This window comes from Bombus terrestris, chromosome 6, assembly GCF_910591885.1.
Source record: "Bombus terrestris chromosome 6, iyBomTerr1.2, whole genome shotgun sequence".
In the NCBI taxonomy this organism is placed as follows: Eukaryota; Metazoa; Arthropoda; class Insecta; order Hymenoptera; family Apidae; genus Bombus; species Bombus terrestris.
Genome location: NC_063274.1, coordinates 16,726,939 through 16,740,229, shown reverse-complemented (window position 1 = coordinate 16,740,229; position 13,291 = coordinate 16,726,939). Strand labels below are relative to the sequence as shown.

General features: G+C 34.1%; 1 protein-coding gene across 8 annotated transcripts in view; it reads right to left on the bottom strand.

Annotated features, from left to right (window-relative positions):
• Window positions 1-13,291, bottom strand: part of LOC100643994 (potassium voltage-gated channel subfamily H member 5) — a 206,341-nt gene that overhangs the window by 128,171 nt on the left and 64,879 nt on the right. Inside the window, exon 1 of one of the 8 annotated variants that reach the window (XM_048406912.1) lies at window positions 4,184-7,191. The exons of the other annotated variants lie outside the window; for them this stretch is intronic. The gene's annotated coding sequence lies outside the window, so the exon portion shown is untranslated. Of the gene's footprint in view, window positions 1-4,183; window positions 7,192-13,291 lie in introns of those variants that run through there. 8 annotated transcript variants of the gene reach the window in all.

Here is a 13,291-nt window from a genome sequence, read left to right as displayed (position 1 = left end):
ATAGTGAGGCAACTATACAGGTATGCTATTCTAGTTCTCGCCAATTATACGTTGTGCCAGAATATTTTATGGATACAAATAAGGAAAAAAGATTCTATAAAAATATTAAACTTTATGAAGAAATTATACAAGAAACACAAAATACAACAGCAATGTAAACGAATGAAAAATTGATCTAAAAGAACTAGATCCAAAATCTGAAGATCTAAAGGTCCAGAAGCTCGGTACAATAATCTTTATGTATATAGATCTGGTTTATATAGATCTTATATATAATTAAAGATTATTATGAACCATTATTTAAAAAATTTAATAAACAAAATCACATTATTCAATCATAGGAAAATAGAGAAGAAACAAACTTCATGAACATCTAATAAAAGAAAGTTTGTTTATTAATACATATTACATATTATATATGTGAATGAATAGAATTGCATAAATCAAATTTTCATTGCTCGCTTAGCAAGTAATTACATTTTAAATTAAACAAGATCTATATAATCAAACGATCTTCTCGCCCTAATTGTAATTCTACTTCCTAAACTGGCTGCTATTCACGGAACACTACACGGAAGGAGTAATATATTTTCAGTGTAGAGAGGTGCGACAGCCTTGCAGTGATTTTAATTCAGTCGGTTTAGCGAAACGTTTGTAATGCAACCATAGCTGCAGCTGTGGCCTACCTGTTGAAGCGATAAAATGGAAAACGTTTGAGAGGCGATCAAACCAGCCGGATTTCACGCTGCGGTATATAGCAATGCAAACCAAAAAGAATTTTTAGATTCCTCTATGAACACGTGCACGGACAGAGGCAAATTTTAATCAGCGCGCACCATTTGCGCGATACTTACAATAGCTGACCCAAGGTCAAAAATTGGAATCCCTTTTTCACAGCTGAAGAACTTTCCTTTCCTTTTTTTTGTACACTCGAACGAAGTGACTTTGAGCTACGTTTCAGGTAGGTATTTATTGAATGTAAAAATTGCTAGATGAGACGAGACAGTCCCATGAAGCGATAAATTTTTGCTACGAATAAGAATAAGAAAAGAAATTGAGGATTTGGGAAAGAATTATTTATTTGAAGAATTATAATAAGAAAAATATTTTGAAAAATACGCAAGAAATATTTAGTAGAGAATTAATGGAGATAAGATTTTTAAAGAATTAAGGAGGAAATATTTATGGAAGAAAAGAATAAAGGATTAATCCCTTGAGAGGATCGATGATAAAGAATACAGAAAAGACTTAAAGGAGAAATAATTAGAAATGCAAATATTCAAATAAAGTTTGCTCTCTTTGCGATATAAATATACCTCAGAAAGAAGTTTAATGTTTAGAAATAATTATCCTCCTTTATTTTAGTCAAGAACATGAAAAAATGTAAGAATAAGCACATCTTTAAAACGCTGAACTAGTTATTAATTTAAATGTTGGATTAGTTATTCATTTGAATTACACAAAATTCATTATTATCAAAAAAATGGATAAAATGTCTTACTTTTGGAGAATATAAACGAAATTTTCCATTATATCCTTGTCGAAAGAAAAGTCTCGATAAAACTCTTCCCGATATAATAAAATTCGTATCTCTAGGCACAGCGATTATAGTCATGATAAGATCAGAGATTTAATGCATTACTGTTTTAATCCCAATATTGAAAAAGATTTTTATAAGATATTATTATGGTAGAACACGAAATAATGCGTATTTTCGGGTAGTTGTTTCTTTCTCAATCAATCGGTTTTCAATTTCTTGTGTGAAACATTCATGTTTAAAGTTATAAAAGCTAACGCGACATAAAATAAAAAAATAACAATAATACAATTTATTCGAATACATATTCGATAAATTATTTGTTATATCAAGATATCAGGAAATATTTTTTCTGTTTTCTTTCTCATGATACTACATAATATAGACATTTCTAGATATAGTTTATCTATCATTTATCTTTGTTACATCTAAACCTACGATTTAAAAATATTTCCATCTATTTATAACAAATCAATCAATGATACATGATCAGCCTGTAATATTGAAGTTAACTAATTCTAATCGATTTATTACTGAACAATCGTTATCAAATAAAATTAGAAACAGACACACTCATATTAAACAAATATTCCATAGAAGAAATTTCTCAAAATAAAGAAATGCGAAAATGAATTGCTATTATTACGTCTCATATGGTTCCAAAATAATAAAAATGGCAAAAAGATTGTACGAAAAATACGATAGATTGGAAAGATTACAATGTTGAATTCAGAACATGTTACCATTATATTCCCATTAAATATATTGCTTCAAAATATATCGTATATGTATGATTTTTCTAATTTTATTGTTTACACAAAGAGTTGACATTATTACAAAACTTAATTAAAAGTAATTTACAAAACTTAAATACAGATCTGTTTAAACCTAGATCTGTAATATAGGAAAAAGTCGCTGAAAAAGAATGTGCCATTAATTTAAAAAAACACAAAGGAATGACACTCACTTTTCTTAGAAATTAAAAGTTTCCCATGAATAATTATACTTGTCGGCCAAAATAATAGCTTTTATTATCTTTGATTAATGACTGAAAATGACTAGGCATGCCCATTAATCTAATTCCAGTATTAAAACATCAAGTGCTGATAAATAAATCCCTAGAATATCATCCTTCTCGTCGAGTCTTCAGTATCCGATACTTAATTAACTCTGTCTTGGTTGTAACCGCGATCAATACCGCGTTAGATTCAACAATTACTTCAACCCTACTGAATCAACTCCAAGACACTCTATCGTTTACCCTAATACATTGAAATGTAATACTCGCAGGATCGATCAACGCATGTATAATACTGTATATACATACGTCGATGATCGTGGGACCTCGAGAACATGCAGACATCCGGATAGAACGAGCTCGATCGACTGTTATCAAGACACTGCACTCCTCCGGCAGCATGGAGAACGAAACAAAGCAACGCTTCGTGCAACCATAAATTCCAGTTAACCAGACTCTCTGGCCTGTTCCGTTGTGAGATCAAGTGCAAGAAAGGGAAACATCGATGCCCCTCGAAGACACCTAGTTCTCCCCTACATCGGTCGCAAAGGATCGACCTTGCGCTCCTCCTTCATAGAGATCAAACACCGACATCAAAGAGCGACCCGTGATCGCGAAAGCTGACCATTCTCAAAGGAAAAGGCAGACCGTTCAGCCCTTGCGCTCAACGAATAAATCAAAATTCACTCGCCATGAGGACTTGGGACGTAGAGGACTTTCTTACAGTTTAAACACGGATAGACATTTCCGTTCGCGATACAACGCTCGGTTAGGTACAGCATTATTTAACTCCTTCAAGTAGATGAAACTCTTTTAAGCAAAGCCAAAGAACGTTTTATCTTAATGGCATTAAAGAGAGCTGATAATTCTAGCTTTCTTTTATGATTTGTATGTTGCGTCTTTATCAATTATTCCAGCTATTGTCCCAGCTTGTTGTATTTTTTATATTTTGATTTTGTTTCAGTTTTAATTGAAAGAGAAAATAATATTTTAAGCAGGAATTCACGTATATATCAACAATGATTCTTTTATGTTTTCTTCAAATATAAATTTTTTAGCAAATTCAAATTCGTTTGAAAATGGCCCGAAATGATCCTGAACGCGGAAGAGATATAATCATGAAATAGAAATGAGAAAAGAATTGTATTGCAGATTTTGAAGGAGTTAAGAGTTTCCGATTATTTAGGCTGCTTGCGGATTATTCATTGATTTTCATTGTTCTTACTGAAACTTCAGAATATTGAAGAAGTTGATGCGTCTTGAACATCATCAACTAGAAATGTGATATTTCTTGTAGAAGATCATCAACTTTAACAGTACGTTTAAAATTTTAAATATAATATTAAGTCTAATATTCCTATTTAATAGCTTTAATCGTAAACATGGAATTGCACGCGATTGAGTGATTAGAGTTTGTAATAACGAACGAATGTAAAAAACTTGAACAGTGATAAAATCTACACGCAACTAATTTTCCACACTTTCTCTTGAACAACTTTAAAATAACACCCCGTGAGTGCGGTTAAAGCTGTTTGTAATAACGAACGAGCGTACAATTCTGAATAATTCAAAATCTACACACAACTAATTTTTGACGTTTTCTTACGAACAACTTTCAAACAACCAACCTGTGAGAGCGGTTGAGCTACCGCTCGATCGTCACCAATCTTCGTCGACGGCTCCGTGGTTCTCGCCAATGATTATCAAGTAACAAAATCTAGGATCGAGCACTATATTATCTGTACGAAACACCGGCTCGTGATCCTGTCACAGGCCAAATCGTCCTGTCCTCGCATTAATGTCAAGAGGTTGAATCTTCGACGCGGATAATTCTCGTGGGACTCTGATGACGACGTTTGGTCGCCTCGTGGTGAACATGATCCAGTCGCGGATAGAAATTCCCATTGGGATGGTAGTGATTTGAATTCATCGTGCGTCTAACGCGAGATGTGCGACACCAAACGATAATTCGTGCATAGATTGCGTATCAGAGTTTCAAGATTCTATCGTTGAATCTCTCTTATATCGACTAACGTCTTTTAAAACAGTGTAAGTACCCGTTTCTCTGGAGTTTCATTACGAAATTGCATTTATTTGTCGACTCGCTTCAAAAAATTTGTTATGTCTCCTTTGCTTTCATAAAGATATTTGGATATTCATTTGCTTCAAATTTTAACATTGCTCTATCAATTTTGCCTTGTTAGTCGCATTTCGAAATTCAGCATCCTATTAAAAATGTTGATTTCATAGTTTCAATAGGTCAGACAACTCGAGTCTCTTAGACGATCCTGACATATCTACGAAACAGCAAAACATTCACCGACGCAAAGAAATATATAATAGACGTTCCTATTTCTCGAATCTTGTCCAGGGAGTAATAAAAACCGTTGGTTTGCTTTATCAGTTTCTTCTTATCGTGCAATCTGGCGTTCAATAGCGATAAAGGTACCCTTTGATACAGTTTCGAGGTGTGACAAGGATTTTAAATTTCTAGTTAGTTAGTTGAGCAATAAGAATCTCGATCGAGCAAGTTGATTCATGGGATCCAATTACCGTGACCCCACGATAATTTCCTTCTTTCGATCAAGCCTTCGAGTTGCTGCAGACGTTTCTAGACGTTTCGCGAGCGTGTCTTTAAGCGATTGCTCTTCCAACCGATCGACCGATACAGCTTATTATAGCTTTGTTCGTTAAGCCCAATCGTCTTTGCAATTATTTTCTTCGAACTTCTTTCACGCTCGTTGGAACGAACAATTTGTTAGAAGAAACGTCGAACAGTCATTACGACATGCTTCGAGTGACTTGGTTAAGTGACTCTTAGTACTTCCGGCCGTTCTCAGATACATCAGAGGTATTCGGGTTAAAGCTAGCAGAAGCGAATGGAATTAACGGGTACAAAGACCGACTAAATCCTGCGAGTCCTTTCGTATTGTGTCTCCGCGTATGTGGATGCTGTTGCCAAATGGAGCAACTGTAAACGTTTCTATTAAATTTCGTGTAGCGTCCCGCGTTGCTTCGCATATGAAGGTCGGCGATAATTCGTTTAACACCATTTTCGCTCCTGATGTAACGTGTGCTTTTGAATTATTTTTCCGTATTCGTGGTTAATGGGTTCAATGGGAAAAGGTGTACTATTCACCTTTTAATTATTCCTTTAAATTCTCACGTGTGTAATGTAAGTTTCGTTACAGAATTAATAATTCGTATGCTAAATTTCTTAATTTTTCATGCTAAAGTAAATTTTCCTTATAGAAGCTTGTCCGAGTTTCTCATTTCAAAGTTTTGTTATTATACATCCCAATTCTCATATCAGTCATTGTTTTCATATGAACGTTGATTTTAACGATAGATGCTTTATTATTTCCTTTAGAAAGATAGATGCAGATATTTAATGAGAGATACTGTTTCGCTTTAGAAATACGTGTTTCTTTAAAATTAATATATATCTACTTTCAATAGAAACCTAACGAATACCGTGAAACTGGGCGGAACACGAATGTTTGCGTACAGTTCCACGACTCTTTCGACAGTCACTTTTGTTTCTCTTCGAGCGCACGACATTCGTACTCCACGACTTGCATATTTCGCTATGGAATTCAGTTTCACTTGAAATCTCGTGTTAATATTGCAAAATATATTCAAAAGTTTCCACACAATTTTCCGTAGAATTAATCTACAATTATTTAGTTTCGAGTCGTTATAAAATTTCCCCGGGAGAATTATTACAGAAATATTAAACTTCTATATACGATCCTCGAAAAGTTTGCACACAATATTTAACGCAGTATACACGTCATTGTATAGGTATTTTCCAAAGTTCGATACTCATTTAGAACTCCGAACGAACTCTATCAACACTGTTACACTTTTTCACTGATTCTTCCTTCGAAACTCTCGTTTCATACACAAAGGACCGCTATCGAAAGCACCTGATCTGCAGGTCACGGGTCGAAACACTTCCTTCGCCTTTTCAGCCTCGAGAGAACTTCACCACCAAACTATACCACTATTCTCTGGAAATCAGTCACGTGTCTTGGCTCCCAATTACCGTCCTCTTGAACCGTGCCATAGAATTCCGCCTTTCAAAGTGTGCTCGTAGAATTCCATCCTCATCCCGTTGAGATGCACGTAAGCCAGGAGAGATTCCTCTTGATTGGAAAATGTAAACGCCCCCTCAGACCACACTCGCAACACCAAAGAACTTGACTGACTAAACACAATGCTTGTAAACAAGCTCTCTGATACAAACTACCCCTATAAAACGGAGACACGGATTGAGAAAGAAGAAAATGACACGATCGATTATAGGTCATTGATCGCTCGTCTTCTTTCAATTTCGATCACTTTTTTTACGCGAATGAATTCTATTTACGATAGCACGATACGCGGCATCGAAATTAAACTAGCGATACAGGACAGTATTGCAACACGATCGTAAAAGCACGATTTGCAGGCTATGTCACGTGGAGGACAGACTAGTTGGTCCCAATGTTCGAAACGCATCGATTGTCCGCGACGTCGTCGACGGTAACGGCGGCAGGACGGCTGTAAGTGGAGGCAAGAAGTCGTTGTAGGCGACGCCAGCACTTTTGGACCACGCAGACACGACGGCGAAGGCCAGACTGCACCACCCTGCCGCTCTCTCGGAATCGATACGTCAATCGTCCCTCCGGTCGGGACGAGAAAAGCACCGACACACAGGGCAAAGAGATGAAGGGAGACACGGGGACGAGATGAGTACAGACAGAGGGTAGAAGAAAGAAGAAGAGGGGACAAAGCCCGTGATACACATTAAAGCTCGGCCATTCGCCACTCCCGTTGCCACGGTCCGGTTTTAACCGCGGGAATTCATTGTCAGTCGCGGATAATTTCTAGAGATCTATCATTCGGAAATTAGAAATCATCGCGTTCTTTTGTTTCAATTTTCGTTTTTTATATTTGTTTGGTTATAGCGTGGCTCTGCTAGTTGTGAATGGACGTATCGTCTTCTATCTTTTTCTTTAGTTCGATACTCCTTTTTGCTTTAACTTGAGTAAAGTTGGTGATTGATTGGTCTGTTTGTGAAAGATTTTAAAATTGGTGTATCTCGGTGGTTGTACGCTTGAGGTATTTAATCTAACGTTCCTTTTTGCTTCAGCTTGAAAGAAATGGCTTTTTCTTATGTTCTCCGTGACAGATTTTAAATTTTGTTGTATTTTGACGATTGGAATGATTTTGCTGTTTGTTCTTGCGCTTGGATGAAGTAACGTTTAATGGGTATCTTTATAACGTATTTTAAAAATGCTGTATATTGGTTGTTGTTTAGCTTTCTCCTTTGATACGCAGTTTCTTTTTGTTTTAACTCGAAAAGGATAGATTTTATTTATCTTCCTCGTGATAAATTATACGTTTGTTGCACCTTGACAATACAATAGTTCGAAGTCGTAAGATTCTGCCTGGTTCACAAAGAATCTTCTGAAAGTCACAGTCCGAGTGTCCAAAATTGTATGACCGCCCACAGTCCACTTTGAGAATCCTAGAAATCAAACTTCAAAACTGTCGCATCACAGAATCTGTGACATCGTTCTAAGATCTGTAGACCACGATGGTTTCCACGAAACTTCAAAATTCTGACTTGTCTCCTATTTAAAATACGTGTTCTATTTTAAAATAAAAAGTATCAGGAAGTAAGCCTGTAAGTAAACAACTTCAAAATGTTATAAAGATTTAATAGAATAAAGCGGTATTAATTTTTAACTGAAGAGAGCAAAGAATATCTATATTCTTGCTCTATCTAATCTTACGTGTCTAAACAATTCTTTGTCAGTATTTTCAACTTAGATAGTCCCTGATGTCTCACTTGATCTCTATTGTGTACCCTTTATTCGAAACCTGAGAAAGTCCAGAGTGATTCTCTGGCCCCTGTGATGGTATATGTCGACTTGTTCAACTCTGCACTTGTCTCTGTCAGTTTCATGAAGTACCATTTCAAAGTTCTGAAGTGTTCCGAAATCTATTAAAACCAATTTGGATCACGTGTTAATTATTGATCAATAAATAAACGTAGGAATGAGAGTTACAGATAAGTTGAAGTATCCAAATACTTAAGAACGGTAGTATATATTTAATTATAATTTTGTCTAATTACAGACTATAATTAGATTCTAATCTGTATTTATAAAGAAAATATAATAATAAAATAATAGATATATTTATATTTATATTATCAATTTTATTTCTAAATACAAATTATAATTACATTATAGTCTGTAATGTATTATTATATTATATTATACTATAATCTAATTATAGTCTGTACTATAATAAAAGTCTCTACATACAGTTCATCGTTATTATTATTATTCAAAAGTTCCATACAATACTTATTTCGAGTAAAATTTTCATGTTGCATCTCATGGATAATTACTGAATCCACGATATTCATTATTTGCCTCCAAAATTTAACTGGCTGGCCTAAGTCGGTGATGGGATAAAAAGACCAACATGGAAAGTAGTGAAGAGGAAAAGGACCCTAGTCACACAGCAGCGTTCATTAAAACTTTAGCTTCGAAGCTTTGGGACGCAATAGAAGGCAAACAAAAGCAAGTTTCGACAACGAATACATGAGCGGTTGCAATTGCCACGGTAATTAAAACGAGGAGGAACATGGTTGTCACTGCGCGATTCTTTGCCTTCTATTAATTGGTTCAAAAAACCGATCTTGTGTTTCGTATTATTCGGAAGATCCTTTTAGCAGGATATAAATTGATTTTAAATAATAATATCTTGACATTACCTTTGAGATTTACTTTTATCGTAATACTCTTCTTATTCTTCTTCGATTTCTTTTAATACTTAATTCGTATTCAAATGATGTTATTACGTCTTCGCGTTTTATCTTTTACTTTTATCTTTTTTTTTTTCCTTTTTCCTAAAACGTTCATTGCTTCGTGCATGTATCGTTATGGAATTATTGTTAATTTATAATCATTATTCGTAATTAATCTGTACATTTTGGTCAAATTCAAGTACTGTTACTATTAATCGATCAAAATGTCCGAATAAATACGAATGTATTTGTTGATTGAAAAGAAATACTATATAAATCTTACTATTAAAATTTCTCTCAAAGTTTAGTATGCTGCTGATAAATTTTCTCTTTTCCTTGCTAAAAATATATGCATTAAGTAAATAGAATTATTACTTAAACATTTCTTGCACTAATAAAGAAAGAAAGAAATATAGTTTTCAGAATCTTGCTGTTAACTTTTCTTTCAAAATGCATTTACAGTGATAATTTCACATTCTTTATCGCTAATGAATTGCCAATAAATACATTAAATATCATTTCGTGAAACAGTACAGCAACAGTAAATATGTTGTAGCATATAATTTAACAGTACTCGTTTTACGCGTATTATTCATGAAAGAAGATTTCGAGTGCGCATACATGTGAGCACGATAGAGATAATTTCTAAACAAAGGCCGAAGCAAAAAGGTATTACATACATATATTTCAGAAGGCTTAATCTCGTCGCGTCTTTATTGGTACAAAACACGGCCACATATTGTATTGTGTTTACGATCACGGTTGGCGGAGCTGGAACAAGAGCAACTCTAAGACGATATCGTATAAATATCCCATTTTTAATAGAAAGAGGGTTAGTCGAAGCAGAAAATCGATAATGCGTGTACCACGTATTGTGCGTGGAAACAGTTCGATTCACCTGTATTTCACCTGTATGTAAAACATGTAAAAGTACAGTGCTCATACGATAAGTGACAAACAGAAAGAAATGGGTTGAAAAAAGGTAGCGATGTACGAGACATGTACAATAGTCAGGAAATAAAAATCAAAAAGTCAGATGAGCGTACTGGAAGAAATATGAAAAAGAAAAAGATATAACTAACAAAAAATATCGATTAATTAATTAGATATTAATAAATGGAGATAAAACGTTCTGCAAAACGAATTTGGTGTATGGAATATTTTATGTTTTTATTTATTAATTATTTTATCTACTGGAAAAAATTTAATTTGTTCTGATAAAATGATATAAGAGAACAATGGAGTACTATGTAAAAGTTTAAAATCTTAAAATTTGGAAGATACAAAAAAAAAAGGAACAAATATTGGAAACACGTAAGGAAGAGGCGTAATAGACTCAAGCAGTTTTCTTTTAATCATACGAGCATGCGATTCTGGACAGGACTGTTAATGGAAGAGAGTCAATGAAAAAGCCACTTAATTTCCCGTGCCTCTTCCGAACGTACATACACTCCCATCCATAAGTACTACATTTAAAATAAGGATAAATTAATATTATAATTACAGAGGCAACTGTTAGGTACAGCTAAATAGATCTATTATTAATGATTTTAAGAAAAGAAAAATTTCCTATATTTATTTGAAACGATAATAATAATCGATACAAAGCATATGATATTTAAAATCAAACTCATATTCTTTGCCTTAAGCTTTTCCTTAATTATATAAACTCCCAGAATTTTTATAAAATTACCATTTGCATACGCGTTAATAACTATTTTGTCGGAAATTTACAAGTGTTAGGTGAGTTATGAACTGGAATGTACATTTGTACATATATGCCTTTCAAACGGATGAACGCGTCCCCACTTTGCACGCACCACTGTCATCGATGTTCTCGATGACTATTCCAAAGACACTCGATGCATAAAGCTGCACGTGTATGTACACGCATACCTGTGGCTCCTTATTGAACCATGCATCGATTAAGCCCGCCCTGTGCGGAAGCACCAATTATTTCCGATAATTTTGATCATACGGAAACGAACATTCTCTTCGTTTCAGCTTTTCCGCTGAAAACAGCATTAATTAGATGGGGTAATTGCGGATGACCGACTCTCACGGAAGTAACTAAGTACTTTGCGGGATTGAGCGAAAAACGAGATTCGAGAATATTAAAACTAATTTATTTGGCAGAGGAAGAGAAAATACATATAACGGATATAAAGTGGTGTTTTTTTTATAAAATTAGGAAGTACCTACAGATTGATGTTTGAGATTTTGTTGAAATAAGTCGAGAAATAAGAAGAAAGGTAATAGTTGCGTGTACGTAATTGCAAACAACTATATTTCTAAAAATGAAAGATGTTTTATTTTCGTAAATTAAAATAAGAAATCGAGAGTCATTGAAGCAATATCAACAGAAATTAACTGTAATATTTTAATAAACTATAATGGGATACTATAGACATTTGAAATAAAATCGGTAGAGAATGATCGATCTTGAGAGTTGGAAATTCATCCTATGAAATATTTAGTTTTATCGGTATATATAATTTATTATTTGCAAATGTAATTTATATTTTTACTTTGTTAAGGCATGTATAACTTAACATTTGGATTTTTCATAAGTGAATTTGATATTCATTCAGTAGAATGAAAAAAAGTATACATATAACAAAGTAATGAAGAAATTATAAAGTTCTACTGTTAATAGATAAGATGTTAAGGAACATGTAAGAAATTGAAAGAGAGGAAAATACACGTTTTTCATGTAAAGAAGGAAGACATGTAGAAAAGCATGAAATATTCCAATGTCGCCTCCACGCGAAGGAGGTGATATAGAAATATAGAGACACGCAGAAAAATGATACGGTTTACACTCAAAGAAATATGAAGTATGGAAAGCTGCAGAAAACTGGTTGACAGTAGAAAAATACGTAAGAAACTGAAATATCTCGAATGGTTTCAGACATTTCTATACTTTTCGCGAAACATAAAATTCATCTTACTCGCATTTTTCGAAAATATCTAGGGAAACAAATTTTTAGTATTGCACGTCTTAGTATTTCTGCAACATTACGATAACATTCTCTTAAAAATTTTCATTATTTCTTGTAAACTCATAATCCCAAATATCGTAAACTCTACTTAACAATAATTAATTTCACGTAGAAACAAAATGATAGTATTTAAGATGCTTGTGAACGTAGTTTCAAATTTCATTAATTTTATAATTAATGTTATAAAATAGAGTACGTTCAGCGTTTGCACTTTCATTAATCATTAGAATAATTAGAATATTCTATTCATCAATTGTCACAAATTTACGCTTAGAAATTTCAAACTTCGTTATACATCATCACTTACTTTTAATTTAACGTTAAATTCCCAAACCACCAATTTTTCGCAATTTAACTACGGTGTTTTATGCATTATATAAAATTCAATAATTCTGAATCTAATTAGTCACCGCGAAAATACCAAACAAAAACGAACATGAAAGAAGATCATCAATATTTCAAGCTTCCATCGAAGGAAGTTTAACGGACTTATACTTGACTGTAATTACTTTCCAATTACAACAGAAATTCATGGAATATTCGACCTTTGGGCCACGTTCTAATTATTATACGAGCCAGTAGTCGATTAATAGGTTCGTTAAAATTGCAAAAGAGCAATGTCTTGACACGCGACTTCTACACAAAGATACGCGTTCGGATAATAGCCGAGCAAGGGTGGAAGAAATTCCACTTCGGAAATTACCACGTCTCGTAAGACGTTCCCGATATCTCTGATAATTATCGAACCTCTAGAGACGGTAGCGACAACGTCTATCGCGAGAGATCGCGCGAACACAATGCGAAGAAAGACCCGACACGATACCTAGCCCTTCTTAGGCTCGTTGTAAGGTACACGCTCAAAGAATATAACGAGAATGGATCGAGAAGTTTCCTATTGAGATTCACGGAGAAGGTACTTCTGCTCG